The 10909-nt window shown below is 44.5% G+C and overlaps 1 non-coding gene across 1 annotated transcript; it reads left to right on the forward strand.

Annotated features, from left to right (window-relative positions):
- Positions 1 to 6181: 6181 nt before the first annotated feature.
- Positions 6182 to 6284, forward strand: LOC118667836. The gene has a single exon (XR_004971413.1). It is a non-coding gene; the product is annotated as a U6 spliceosomal RNA (small nuclear RNA).
- The last annotated feature ends 4625 nt before the right edge of the window (positions 6285 to 10909 follow it).

A 10909-nucleotide genomic window follows, 5' to 3' on the forward strand; every position in this document is an offset into this window, starting at 1 on the left:
CTGTCCTCATACATAGGTGCAGGATTTTTGGCCAGTCTCTTCCCGCATCTCCCACACCCCTTGCCCCCCCAAGAATAGTCAGTCCATTCCCTTTCTATGTCCCTGATTCTATTATAATCACCAGTTCATTCTGTTCATCAGATTATTTATTCACTTGATTCTTATATTCACTTGTGGATAGATGCATATTTGTTGTTCATAATTTGTATCTTTACCTTTTTCTTCTTCCTCTTCTTAAAGGATATCTTTCAGCATTTCATATACTACTGGTTTGGTGGTGATGAACTCCTTTAGCTTTTCCTTATCTGTGAAGCTCTTTATCTGACCTTCAATTCTGAATGATAGCTTTGCTGGATAAAGTAATCTTGGTTGTAGGTTCTTCGTATTCATCACTTTGAATATTTCTTGCCATTCCCTTCTGGCCTGCAAAGTTTCTGTTGAGAAATCAGCTGACAGTCATATGGGTATTCCCTTGTAGGTAACTGAGTTTCTTTCTCTTGCTGCTTTTAAGATTTTCTCTTTGTCTTTTGCTCTTGGCATTTTAATTATGATGTGTCTTGGTGTGGTCCTCTTTGGATTCCTTTTGTTTGGGGTTCTCTGTGCTTCCTGGAGTTGTAAGTCTATTTCTTTCACCAGGTGGGGGAAGTTTTCTGTCATTATTTCTTCAAATAGGTTTTCAATATCTTGCTCTCTCTCATCTTCTGGCACCCCTATAATTCTGATGTTGGTACACTTGAAGCTGTCCCAGAGGCTCCTTACACTATCTTCATATTTTCAGATTCTTTTTTCATTTTGCTTTTCCGGTTGGGTGTTTTTTGCTTCTTCGCATTTCAAATCTTTGCCTTGAGTCTTGCGCTCCTCTGTTCTGCTGTTGGGAGTCTGTATAATATTCTTTATTTCAGTCTGTGTATGATTAATTTCTAGTTGGTTCTTTTATCACAACATCGAGGGTCTCATTAGATTTCTTGTAGATCTCAATAAGTTTATCGGCGGCTTCTAGACAGTTCTTGAGAGACCTTAAAAGTGAGGTTCTGAACTCAATATCCTCCATTGACAATTTTGTCCTGTTTCTTTGTCTCCACATTTTTTATGCTTTCTTGGTGCACCCCCTAGTTGTCTTTGTGCGCAGTCTTGTTGTAGTTAAGCCTTGATTGTTGTAGTTAATACTAGGGGGATTTGACCTCCAGGCCAACTGGCTGTGAGAATCAGCTGTGTCTGCAGTGGGAAAACTTCTGTCCTCTGGGGAGGTGCTAATCTAGCCTTTGCCTGGGGCTATCTGGCAAATGGCTCTGTGCAGGGCTTGGGTGGGGCGGGTTGCACGGGATCAACAGGGTGGGTGGAGGGAGCAGTTATGGCGGCTCTCAGTCCCGTCCCCAGAGGCTCTGCCTCTCAGAGTCCCGGCAACTGCTGCAAACCTCAGAGAGAAAGCTGCCCTCGCGTTCCGACCGATGCCAGACAGTCCCGCTTCTCCGGTTTGAGTCTGGGTCCCTAGAGACTCTCCCAGAACTGGAGCTCAGAATCTGAGACTCCCTCCCGATTTAAAAGGACAACTGTGCCCTCAGCCACCAGCCCGCTCCGCGCGCACCTCCGCACCTTTGTATTTTCCGCACTGCACCTCCTCTGAGTCTCGGTATGCTGTTCTCTTTCCTTCTAGTTGAAGAATTTCCCCTCAGCCAGCCTTCCTGTGGTTCTGGGTGATGTCCGTTCCGTCTTTTAGTTGTATTTTTGAAGTGGTTGTTTGAGGCAGCAAACTCCGGTCTATATTTGTAACAATGTTTCAAACTGCAAGCTCAGAGGCCAGCAGCGGCAGGTGGGGAACGTTGGAGTCCTCCATCACTGAAGCAAGCAAACTTCATGTTCGCTTCAAGCTGCTTGGCTGCCGGCCACCATCTTGGCTGGCAGTTAATTTGCATATCGCCCTGATTAGCCAATGGGAAGGGTAGCAGACGTACAGCTAATTACCCTGTTTCTCTTTTATTAGATAGGATAGATATTTTCCTGAGCTCATTTTTAGATATTGATTCATAATACCATTTGAATACTGTTTCTATAGTATTGAAACTACTTTTAGAAAACCTTTTTCTTTCTGAAAGAACTCTTTTATCATTATTTTTTATTTTTTCAATTACAGTTGAAATGCAGATTAGTTTCAGGTGTACACCCCAGTGATTAGACATTATAAAAGTAATTAAATGATCATCCTGAAAAAATCTCATACCCATCTGACACCTTACATACTTATTACAATATTATTGATTGATTATATTCCCTATGCTGTACTTTACACTCCCATGACTACACTATAACTACTAATTTGTATTTCTAACTTGCTTCACCCTTTTTCCCATTCCTCTCCACCCCCTCTCCCATCTGGCAACCGTCAAAATGCTCTATCTCTGAGTCTAGTTCTGTTCTGCTTGTTGATTTATTTTGATTTTTAGATTCAATTGTTGATAGATATGTATTTATTGCCATTTTATTATTCATATTCTTCTCCCCCTCCTCCTCCCTCTCCTCCTTCTCCTCCTCCTCCTCCTCCTCCTCCTCCTCCTCCTCATTTGGTGGTGATGAACTCCTTTAGCTTTTCTTTGTTTGGGAGGCTCTTTATCTGACCTTCAGTTCTAAATTATAGCTTTGCTGGGTAGAGTAATCTTGGTTGTAGGTCCTTGCTTTTCATCACTTTGAATATTTCTTGCCACTCTTTTCTGACCTGCAAAGTTTCTGTTGAGAAAGCAGCTGACAGTAATATGAAACTTGTAGGTAACTAACTGCATTCCTCTTGCTGCCTTTTTTTTTTTTAATTCTCACTTAAGGATATCCCCTCCATTGATTTCTAGAGAGAGTGGAAGGGAGGTAGGAATGGGAGAGAGACAGAGAGAAACATCGATGTGAGAGAGACACATTGACTGGCCACCTCCCACACATGCTCCTACCAGATGGACACTGGGCCAGCAGGCTAGAAGAGAGAACTCCCATGCACTTGTCACTCAACACACACTACTGACCCCAAGGGCAGGAGACATATCTTGCCTTAGCAGGAGGAAGAAAAGATTTCTTCTTGCCCAGTAACAGCTCAGCAAATGGGAGACTTCTGTAGGTCAGCCAATGAAACGCCACTAGATTTCAAACTTTCAGCTTCTTTCAAAGAACTCTTCACTTACAAAAGCCCCTCCCAGGTCCGTAAAAGAGCCCCTCTTGTTTCTTGGACTTGTGTGTGATTTGCATGTCCCAAAATATAATTCTTATTGTTCTTTAACAAACCATTTTTGCTGGAGAAATATCTGGCTGTCTATTTGTTTGAGGTAAATATGATCAAAGTGAAATACATGGACCTGCAGCATTCTCATCAACTGTGAGCTTGTTAAAGTGCCTAGTGAACTAGAATTTGCAGTTTAGCAATATATCCAGGTGATTTGGGTATCTATACTAATAAAAGCCTAGGTGGCATCACGTCCTTGTGTGTGATGTCATCACAAGATGGCTGCCACAAAGATGGCTGCCACAAGATGCCCATGCGCACAGTGGAGGCGGGGCCCGGTGACCGCTCCTCATGGTGAGGCCTGGGCATCCCTCAGCTCCACGCAGCGCAGAGGAGGCCAGTCTCGGCGTCTTCACCACCTTGTGCAGAGGTGGCGGGTCCCGGTGGTGGAGGCGGGTCATAGCAGGGGAGTTTGGGCTGGCAGGGGTGGGCAGTTGTGGGCAATTGGTCAGGCAGGGGAGGGCAGTTGGGGGTGACCAGGCAGGTAGGGGAGCAGTTAGGCATCAATCAGGCTGGCAGGGAGCAGTCAGGGGGCGATCAGACTGGCAGGCAGAAGCGGTTAGAGGCAATCAGGCAGGCAGGCAGGCGAATAGTTAGGAGCCAGCAGTCCCGGATTGTGAGAGGGATGTCCCAGATTGGAGAGGGTGCAGGCTGGTCTGAGGGACACTGCCCCCCCTCCCATGCACAAATTTTGTGCACCGGGCCTCTAGTAGATTGGTAGAGATAGAAAGTGGATTAAAGGTGACCAGAGGCTGAGGAAAGGGGTAATCAGGAGAATCTGTGTTTAGGATGTTAAAAAATTTTTGGAAATAATGGTGATGGTTGTGTAATACTGTAAATTCAATTAATGCTACTAAATTGTACAACTTAAAATGACCAATTTTACAGTGTACATTTTTTGCCTCTGGGCCTCCCCATACCAGTGTGGGTAAGTTGAGAGTTGATGGTCAGAGTGAGTGGACAATAAATAGACCTGTTGCCGGAAGCCAATTCCAGCATGTCAGCAGGGCTGAATCATCTGGAAATGGCTGAGTGCATTTCCCCAAACCTGAAAAGGATGCATAAAATGATTGCTTGCTGCCAGACAGCTAAGGGCATTTTAATCTACATATTATTGCCTCCTACTGGCCAAACACCTGAACAGCCATAGGCAATTTCCTCCAATCTGACAATGCTTCTGTATACAAACCCTGGCCTTTGATGTATATCTACCTCGCCTTAGGACAAATTGTGTTAATAAAAAGCAAGGGGTCCTGAGACAAGGAGAACTTGGTTTCTTTAGCCAAGCTTCTCTGACTCCCTATAATGCCTTTCAAAATTATGTTTCGTTTCTGGACTCTTTAATCATTTACGCACAGCGCCTTCTCCAGATTCCTGAACCCTTCTAGATGCCGGATCAAGACCACCAGCGTTACCTGTGACTGCTAAGCCTGAAAGCTAGAGGGGAAACATGGCACAGGCCCAGGGCGGGGGCGGGTGGGAGGGGGGTGCGGAGCTATGGCTGGTGGAGGCCAATGTGACACCACGTCAGGAGGGCATTACCCCAGACTGTGACAAACTGACAGACCAAACCAGAGGTGAATGACATTCAGGCAACCTGCAAATGTACTACAGCCATCCTCCCAGAGGCCAGAGAAGTACCTCATCTGGAACCCCAGCCTTTCTCTATAATTGTAGGAGCTGTATAGACACCCCCACCCCCATATCTGAAGATACCAGAAGAGAAGCAGAGGGGACGGAGTAGGGGGTGTGGAGGGGTAACTGAGAAAGTAAACATTTATATCTAAGAAGACTGAGCAGCAACTAAAGACACTGATCAAACTAAGTGAACAGGCTAAATCTTTAAGCCAAGTAGAAGTGACAGTTAATTTTGTAGCTCCCTCTCTATTCCCCGCCCCCACCGTAAGCCAATGAGGAAGATGGGATTAGGCACAGTCAGAGAAACTGCATGAGTGTGATGGTGTGTCCTCCGTTCCTGTTAAACCTCTTACACTGATTCTATTGCCCCTCTTTTGTCTTGTGCGTGCTTTTGTGCTTGACTGGTGGTGACTCATTTTGGAAAATGGAACTTCAGCTCCTGGAACCCCCTCACCTGCAGATGCAGACTCTGAAATTGAACCCTTGTTTGTTTCTTCCCCTTCCTGTCCTTCTTATTCCGTTCCCTTCCAGGTTTCTGTAGGGGGAACCTCCTTAATAAATCACTTGCACACAGCAGCTCATCGAAAGGCCCACTTCGGGGTAACCAACCTAAGACATGCATTTTCTCTCCACTCCCAAGTTATAATATGACTCAACATTTTCAGACTTGCCACATCTATTACTTGGCTGACCCCCCGCCCCCAAATTATTCAAGTTTGTGGCCCTGTTCTAAGGCATTCTGCTTTGTTTGTGGGGAGCACTGAGCCAGCTTTGTGGTGGGAACACCTTGGGGAGGGACATTTTGAGCAAGGTCTGAAGGATCAGTTAAGTAGCAAGATCACAGAGGTGGGCCCCACCCCCCTCCTCCTCATTTTATTTATTTATTTTTAGATATATTTTTATTGGTTTCAGAGAGGAAGGGAAAGGGAGAGAGAGACATAGAAACATCAATGATGAGAGAGAATCATTGATTGGCTGCCTCCTGCATCACTCCCCCCCCCCCCCCAGACTGGGGATCGAGCCCGCAACGTGGCCATGTGCCCTTGACCAGAATCAAACCAGGGACCCTTCAGTCCACAGGACGCTCTATCCACTGAGCCAAACCGGCTAGGGCTTTCCTCATTTTAGCCACCCCTCTCCCAAACTCCAGTTCTGCTTCTATATGTTGAACTCTAGACAGGTGAGGTGGCTCCCAGAGACTGGTTTTCCAAAGTGAGTCACAGCAGGCCCTGGCCCTTAGTACAAAAATAAACTCTTCAAAATTTAAAAAGTAATATAGTGTGCTGGCTTCCGCAGCCCATGTAATAAAACTGGAACGATTCAGAGAAGATTAGCATGGCCCCTGTGCAAGGATGACACGCAAATTCGTGAAGTGTTCCATATTTTTTAAAAAAGAAAAAGAGCCCTAGCTGGTTTGGCTCAGTGGATAGAGCGTTGACCTGCAGACTGAATGGTCCGGGTTCAATTCCGGTCAAGGGCACATGCCTGGGTTGCTGGCTCGATTCCCAGTAGGGGGTGTGTGGCAGGTAGCCAATCAATGATTCTCTGTCATCATTGATGTATCTGTCTCCCTCCCTTTCTCTCTGTGATCAATAAAAATATATCTTAAAAAAAAGAACAAAATATAAAAAGTAATATGGCTTTATTTCAGAAAATGTGTGAGGTAAGTAAGAAATAAAACAAAAATCAATAAATTCAAAATTTCCATTTTATATATCTGAGCGCTTTTCCTGTTTTCCTCATTTCCATTGGCTGCTTTGAGATTTCTTCTGCTAGTTTAAGTTACACACTAGTTTTGTTCGGCAGTGAGTATACCCATGTTTACTTATCCCCACTGGTTTCTTGTATGTATTGACATCTGCGCTTCCCCTAAAGTTCTACTCAGCTGTTACTGCTCTGGTCCCAGGTGTCACCATCCTTCACCTCGATCACTCAAAACCTTGCTCTTGGCTCTCTCTGCTTCTACCTAGCAACCAGACCTTTTAAAAACCAAAACTGTCGCCGAAACCGGTTTGGCTCAGTGGATAGAGCGTCGGCCTGCAGACTGAAAGGTCCCAGGTTCGATTCCGGTCAAGGGCATGTACCTGGGTTGCGGGCACATCCCCATTAGGAGATGTGCAGGAGGCGGTTGATCGATGTTTCTCTCTCATTGATGTTTCTAACTCTCTATCTCTCTCCCTTCCTCTCTGTAAAAAATCAATAAAATATTAAAAAAGAAAAAAAAGAAAAGCCATTCTTTAAAAAAAAACAAAACAAAAACCAAAGCTGTCACTCTTCTACCAAACAGCTTCCAATGGAACCCTGTTTGAGTCAGAAAGGAAGTCCTAGTCTGTCTGTACCTTGGCCCACAGGACCCACCTGGTCTGAATTCTTGCTGTTGCTCTGATGTCATCCTTGTTAACCCTCTCTTAGGTCTCTAGGCTTCAGCACATTGACCTTTATGTTTCTCAAATTCGCCCCAGAAGGTCCTACATTAGGGTCTGTGCACCAGCTGTTGCTTCTGTTCCTCTTACCTCTTTCATATGGTTCCTTCTTCATTTGTTGTTTTTTTGTTAATCCTCACTGGAGCATATTCTTTCCATTGATTTTTTTTTAAGAGAGAGTGGAAGGGAGGGAGGGTGAAGGAGAGAGAGAGAGAGAAACACCCACATGAGAGAGATACATCAATTGGTTACCTCCTGTATGTGCCCATGCAGGGATGGAAGGCCAGGGATGGAACCCCAACCCTTGACTGGAAATCGAACCCACAACCCTTCAGTGCACAGGCCGATGCTCTAACCACTGAGCACCACTGGCCAGGGTAAAAGTATCTATTCTTTAAAGACAGTTACAGGATTTGAGAGCTTGTTTGGAGGTTCTAGCAGGGGAGCGCAGCTACTCGTAGGGATTTGAAATGATGGGCAGGAGCATTGAGATTTGAACCTCTGTAACATTAACCATTTATTCCCCTGGGACACTGCTTCCTGGTGTTTTTAAACTCAGGTCTTTTTGGGACAAATATACAACTCACTGTCTCTCCCAGTCCTTGTCATTTCTGGTGACTTTCTCTTAGGAACCTAGACGGTAAGCTTTATCTTCTATTTTTGAAGTATAAAAATAAAGTTTAAACTTTTATTTTCAAATACAAAACAGAATATCTATTTTTTCAAACCACATTTTCTCACTTCTCCAGATTCTAATGAGTTACCCCAGCTGGGGGTGAAAGGGAGGACAGGTAACTGTTCCAGGTTGGTAATACTGTGTTGAGGATGATTTTAGAAGCAATAATGGTTAATTTCCCTATTTATGGGTATAACTGTTCTATAAAATTTGGAGCAAGAAAAATAATTTTCAAAATGTATGTTACTATTTATGCAGTGATTTCCAGAGGGTCCCATTTCCTTCCAGATCTGACTAAACCATTGTGATAGTTGAACTGCTGGTATAACTGCAACTGGAGCTGTCTAGTTATGTCTTTATCATGAGAAGCAGTCCCAAGTTATCTTAATAAGGTTAAATATACTGCACTCAACATCTCCCCAACCACAACACACTGATTATTTCTGGTTTTAATAATATATTTAACCACATTAAATTAACTGGTGGAAAAGTTATTTTTTCAATCCAATTATAAAAATCTAAAGAAAAGCATAAGTAAAAAAAGAAAATCTAGAGAACCTAGACTGCATCAAATTTTAAACTTTGTGCTCAGATGATACCATCAAGAAAGTGCAAACAGCCCTGGACAGTAAGTTCAATGGTTAGAGCGCTGGCCCCAGCACCAAAAGGTCACTGGTTAGATTCCAAGTGAAGGGCATATACCTGGGTTGCAGGTTCAATCCCCGGCCTGGTCAGGGCCTGTGCAGGAGGCAACCAATCAATGTGTCTCTCACATTGATGTTTCTCTCTCTTTCTCTCTCTCTCTTCCCTCCCCACCTCCATTCTCTCTAAAAATCAATGGAAAAAATATTCTCAGGAGAGGATTAACAACAACAACAAAACAGAAAGTGAAAACAACCCACAAACTGGGGAAAATATTTGCAAATCAAAATCTGATGAGGCAATCATAGTTCTGGTGGCAGCCCCTGGACCAGAAAAGGAAACTTGTTTAATAAACAATGATACAGGAGAGACAAGATAGCGGTGGAATAGGCAGATGCGTCCCAAGGCTTGTCCTGGAGCAAATAGAATGAGCAGCTGAAACAGATAACATCCACCCCTGAATTGGTGAAGGAAACTCAGCTGGTGAGACAGTTTGCAGCCGGGAAGGGCAGAGTTCCCCTGGAAAGGTAAAAACCAGAGACCTGGGCAGGAAAGTTTGCAAGATCTCTGAGCCCAGAGGGTCAGAGGGAGACCGAGCAACACCCAGCCACATCCCTTGGGACAGGCACAGCCCCTGACTGGGGAAAGGAAATCTGCAAGACTGTTGGCACAGGGGGATTTGAGATCTGGGTTCCATAATTACAGAGGACTGAATCTAAAGGCGGCAGCCTGAAGCGCTGACCAGACCATGCATTGCCGGTAAGAGAGGAGCTCACAGAGATTCAGTCTTCCCAGTTTCTGCGGCCGGCATTTGTTTGTTTGTTTTCACTGAACCCTGTTCATAGGACATTTCGGATACAGACACTCACTGGTGCTGAGAAGCAGGAGAAGGTGCAGATGAGTGGAATCTGGGGAGAGGCTGGGGAGAGAAGGGGGTCCAGGAGAGGTGGCAGCAAATTGAGTGCTGAGTCACCCCTGAGCCCAGAACTTGGGCAGCCATTTTCTCCTGAGGATATAACACCTCCCTCCAGCCCCCAGGCAAGGAATACAGCCACACCCAGATTCCACCCTGAATGGTACAAAGGATTAAAATAATATGATTAGTCCCTGGGAGTTAACAGGGTCTGGCCTATAGAGGGGCCTTCAGTCCCAGCAACAGAAAAAAAAAAATCACAGACATTCCAGAAAACTGGGATCTTAAGCCAGCCAAAGGAATGACATTTCAATTTTTCATTTTTATTTTTTTATTATTGTTTTATTAGCTCTTTTTTATGCTTTTTTCTTTGTTCTCCTTTTTTGTTTGTTGCTTTATTTTCTACTTCTTTTCACATTATTTTTTCATCATTCAATTTTATTTTATTTTTACTTGTTATTTTCTATTTTTATACCATTTTTTAATCAATTTTTTTTGTAAATATATTATTTTGTTCCCTTTCTGTATCTTCTTATCCACTCATTCTTTTTCTACCTCCGCTATACTGAAGTGAGGTCTTCCCCATATTTATCCAATTCTTAACCTTATTTCCTGTATATCAGCTCAGCCTATACAGATTCTGCCCCACCCTCTTTACTGGGTGTTTGGTGTTTGTATTTGTTTGGTTTATCTATTGGTTCTGTGGTGTTTTCTCCATATATATATATTCTCCTTTTTATTTTCTCTCCTATCTTTTTTCTTTTTCTTCTCTCTCTCTCTCTCTCTCTCTCTCTCTCTCTCTCTCTCTCCCTTTCTCTCTCTCTTAGATATCATTTGTACTCTCCCCTCCCCTAATTCTCTTTTCTCAGGTGGTCACTTATATTGGGGTTATCGGTGTCATGAGTACATTCATGCTTTGTTCCCCTTGAGTCAAGTCTTGTTAAGGTGAATTTTATTCTGTCTGGCTAAAGTGCTAGAGAGCAAGCCACATAACCAGACACCTGGAGAGGAGGAGCAGCGACCCGTGCAGCTCACTCCCGTCCAAAGAGCAGCAGCCGTGCAAGCAGCCCACCCCCATCCGAGGAGCAGCAGACTTGCAATCAACCTGTCCAAGTCCAAGGAGCAATAGCCCCATAAGCAGCCCACCACATCAGAAGAACAACAACAGCATGCAGCCAGCCTTGATTCAAGGAACAGCAGCCACGTGAGCAGTCTGCCCCAGCTCAAGGAGTAGCAGCTGCGTGTGTAGCCCGCCCCCATCCAAGGAACAGCACCCTCGTGATCAGCACACCCTCTGTCTGAGGAACAGCAGCTGTCTGAGAAGCCTCCCCCCACCAGCCAGAGGAGCCACCATGGCT

The sequence above is a fragment of the Myotis myotis genome, unplaced genomic scaffold (assembly GCF_014108235.1).
Source record: "Myotis myotis isolate mMyoMyo1 unplaced genomic scaffold, mMyoMyo1.p scaffold_m19_p_12, whole genome shotgun sequence".
NCBI lineage: Eukaryota > Metazoa > Chordata > Mammalia > Chiroptera > Vespertilionidae > Myotis > Myotis myotis.